The 4,252-nt window shown below is 40.7% G+C and overlaps 1 long non-coding RNA gene across 1 annotated transcript; it reads right to left on the reverse strand.

Annotated features, from left to right (window-relative positions):
* Nucleotides 1-1,013: 1,013 nt before the first annotated feature.
* On the reverse strand, nt 1,014-3,082 carry LOC121924198. The gene is made up of 2 exons (XR_006102544.1): nt 2,061-3,082; nt 1,014-1,387 (listed from the first exon to the last, which is right to left on the reverse strand). It is a non-coding gene; the product is annotated as an uncharacterized LOC121924198 (long non-coding RNA).
* Between the last annotated feature and the right edge of the window lie 1,170 nt (nt 3,083-4,252).

Consider the following 4,252-nt stretch of genomic DNA (forward strand, 5'->3'; position numbering starts at 1 on the left):
TACTGGGAAAACTTTGTCCAGAATCCTTTTAGTATGCTACATTATCCATTATGTTGGAGTGCGTGTCCTGCATGAACCCTATGAGTTTGTATGGAGTGGTAGAAAGAAAAGTCAGAGAACCGGATCCATGTTGCAGGTTAACTAGAGATTATGAAAGGAGAGGTCATTTCAGGCATGTAGGTTGTTGTCCATTGGGTCAGACAAATTCATACAGTTTACAACCCAAGCTCTTGCATGGAATTGACTTCCCATTTGCAGTTCAGAAAGCTGTAGCAGTGGATCTTACCCCTGTGGTTTGCAGTCAAGGCAGCTGTTGCATTAAGGCATACTGCTCAGTAGATATATATATATATATATATAGTTGAGTTGTATTTTGTTGATAAAGAAGTTGTTACACTGGGGCTTAACTCTTGAATAGACTCACACAGAAGTGAGCAGTGCTTTGTGTACTTAAAGGGAAAATGTCCAGCTGTTAAGGATTTTATCTGGTCCTATTCATTTTGTATTGTCAGAACCCCATGCATTAATCCCAAACATTTATCTTTGGATTTCCAACAGGAGGCAGTTATTAACACAGGAAGGTGAACAGAGTAGAAATCAATAGTTCTTGTTAGTTTAGGCTACATGTAAATATTAAAAGTCTTCCTAATTTGGGGAGCAGATAGTCTTTACTGCTGTCCTGATGTTTGTTTTTTTATTATGTGTGTGTTGTTCTCTCCTGACCGTATTTTACACTTATCTTAGGCTATCTTAAATATTTTATCAGAAAGTGGGACATCAATAGTGGACATACACACATAATTAATTAAAGCTTTTATCAGAGCTTGGAAAAATAACTTGTTGATGGTATCTTCCAGAATCTCCTAGCCACTGAGAAAATACACTACCAGTACGTCATATAACAACGATGGTGGTCCCTAGATTCCCAAGTAAATGCTCGGCCAGCGGAGCAGCCAGGATCATTGTGGAGACATGGGTGAGGCTTGAGCTACAGAAGAAGTACACAATACATATTATTAATGGATCTAATGGCAAAACATAATGTTGTATTTTCAGTTTCTCCCAAAACAGAAATCAAAACCTTTTCATTAATAAGCATGACCAAAATACACGGGAAACATCTGTGTTGGCTTCCTTATATCTCCATCATTTATCAGTAACTCTTGGGTAGTTCTTAGGCCCTTTATGTCTAGGTCCTTCTTCAAAAATGGTGGTAGATGCTCAGGTCTTCTTTGGTGCAGTTGTGGGTTTGCTTGGCAAAGGCTTCTCACAGATATAATAGCTATTGGAACTGCAGGTGTAATCGTTCCATTCTCCATTGATCCAAAGTTGGCCACAATCCTCATCACGGCCTAAATAAGTGTTAGGTTCCCCTGTTTTCCAGTTCCTGTGATGAAAAGAAGATGGTAGATGTCTTCCCTTCCAATAACAAATATTACCAATCAAGAATTTACCAAATGTTTTTGTGTACTTATAAGCAAATGGAGAATTGTTTCCTAAAAGTTTGACTGATTTACATTTTCCTCTATTAAATTAAAACAGAAAGTTCACTTCACTCTTCTACTGTATGTGTTGATCCAGAAATCCCAATGAATCTATGGAGCTTATTCCCTAAAGGATATATTCCATAAGCAGGTACAGAATATAGACATAGCTGTGTTGGTCTGGATCAGTATGCAAAAGATCTTGTACAGGCTGAGTTTCCTTTATACAGAATTACAAAATCTGAAATACTCCAAAATCCAAAATTATCCACATGCGAGTCTGAGATAGTGATATCTTTGCTTTCTGATAGCTCAGTGGTACACAAACTTTGTTTCATACACCAGTGAATACCAGGTGCTGTGGGCTATATTTCAGAGGAAGAAACTGGCAAACCCACCTCTGAGCATTTCTTGCCTAAAAAAACTCTGTGAAATTCAAGGGGACATATAACATGAAGGCACATACCCACACTGCAGAGTAGAAGCTTCGTAATGTCGCCCAATCAATTTCTCACCCATCCCTAGGTGCAAGTCCATCCTTCATGGTCATAAAGGTGCTGCCTGCCTAGTACTTACTTGAAACCTGTTCTATAGTTACTGCCATCCAACCATTTCCATTCTCCTTCTGTGTGTTTGTCATGGAGCCCAATCCAATACCGTTCATTTCTGGTTTTAGTCTGTAGGAAATTCTGCAAGAAATCCAGCAAAAACAAATCCTTTGTGGTTGCACAGAGATGGGGGTGGGGGGTGGTCACGTCCTCTTTCTGTCAATGATTTTTTTAGGTTGGTGGATCTGGATGTAATGACTCCTTTTAACAGTAAACTCATGTGGTGAGTGCCTACAGAGTCTAAACCAAAATGAGGACAGTGGAAAATAATAGGGAGATGTCAGTCTCATGTGACCAGCTCTTCTTGTAAGCAGCAAATGCTTTAGGCCAGTGGTTCCCAACCTGTGGGTCGGGACCCCTTTGGGGGTCTAATGACCCTTTCACAGGGGTCGCCTAAGACCATCAGAAAACACCTATTTAATTACAGTTATGAAGTAGCAACGGAAATAATTTCATGGTTGGGGGTCACCACAACATGAGGAACTGTATTAAAGGGTCACAGCATTAGGAAGGTTGGGAACCACTGCTTTAGGCAAAGGGCTTGAGGTTTGCTCAGCCCTTTCCCTGATGCACTTCAGAGAAGTCTTCTAAAGCTTTTCAAAAGGTTTCGGAGGATCCTTCTGCCTCAAACACGCTGAAATGGCTAGCAGTTTTGCTCAGATGTTTCTCTTTTCCTGAGCAGGGATCCTTCTGGACTATACAGTTATAAGCACTATGATTCCACTTTAACTGTCACGGCTGCCTCCTATGGAATCCTGGCTTTTGTAGTTTGTTCAGAGGCACCAGAGGAGATCCCTGGCTGAGGATTATAAAGATCCCCTCCCCTAAATTGAAAACACCAGGATTTTACAGCAAGGATGTATGGTGGTTAAGGATAGTGCTAAAATTGTGTAGTGTGAAAGGGACCAGGACTATAGCATGAACAAAAAACCAAAACATAACTTTGGCCTGTTACAGACTGCCAAAATAAAGCTGCTTTGGGTGTCTTTGGAGGTATGCTATTTAAATGATGCATGCATCCTAAGAATCCGGAAGCTGCACCAAAAGCTGCACTCCAGTGCTTAGGAATGGAGTGTGGCTTTGGCGCGACCTCCGGACTCTTAGGACCCATGCATCATTTAAATAGCATATCTCCAAAGAGACCCGAAGCAGCTTTATTTTGGCAGTCTGTAACAGGCCTTTGTGATCCATGAGTTTAAATCAGTGATCCCTACATTTTGGCCCTACAGATATTTTGGACTTCAACTCCCAGAAGCCCCACCCAGCTTGGCCAACATCCAGGAATTCTGGGAGATGATGTCCCAAATATCTGGAAAACCAAAGTTTGGGAACCACTGATTCTCAAATAATCAAGAGGAGTAATATCTTTATGAGGACTCCCAACATGTACTTTTCATCTGTCTAAATCAGTAGTTCCCAACCTATGCCCCACACGCGTAGAAAATGTTTAGTTTATGTTGGCACCCCCTACAAAACTAATATCACATTTGAAGATAAGGATGTTTAATTTCTAATTTGCAAATTGAACAACGTACAATACTGGGGAGGGTGAACAAATGGAACTTAAAAAAGCTTTTAACTCGGTGCATAATATGCAGTTAGATTCTAATTTATTCAGAAAAACTAAAACAACTGTAAATTGTCAAATTCTCTCCTTTTGATTAAATAAATAATGGAACTACTGTTTATGCAACACAACCACCTACAGCATGCCCACGCTGTATGTGGGCTCACCATATGCAAATTTGAGGTTACGTGGACAGCATGTCCTAATATGGTGAATGGGGCAAGCGCCGCAGGGCATGCCATTTGTATCATCATAAGTGGGATTTGCCTTATGCGGGGTGGTGTTGGTGGTGTCCAGAATGGATCCCCCACGTAAGGCAAGGGTGCACTGTACTACCAATTCTCAAGGCACACTGGGAGCTGGCGGAGTGATGATTCATGACTTGTCACTCAAAGACCCAAACCACTCTTTATTGCACCCCCTAAAATTCCATGTCATAGCCTCTGGTGTGTGGGCACCCCAGGCTGGGAATCTTTGGTCTACAGGGTACAAAAAAAGAGTAGGGGATATAGGGAATCTGATCCAACATCGTCCCGTTATTATTATTATTATTATTATTATTATTATTATTATTATTATTATTATTTGTACCA

Source organism: Sceloporus undulatus, chromosome 2 (genome assembly GCF_019175285.1).
Source record: "Sceloporus undulatus isolate JIND9_A2432 ecotype Alabama chromosome 2, SceUnd_v1.1, whole genome shotgun sequence".
Taxonomy (NCBI): domain Eukaryota; kingdom Metazoa; phylum Chordata; class Lepidosauria; order Squamata; family Phrynosomatidae; genus Sceloporus; species Sceloporus undulatus.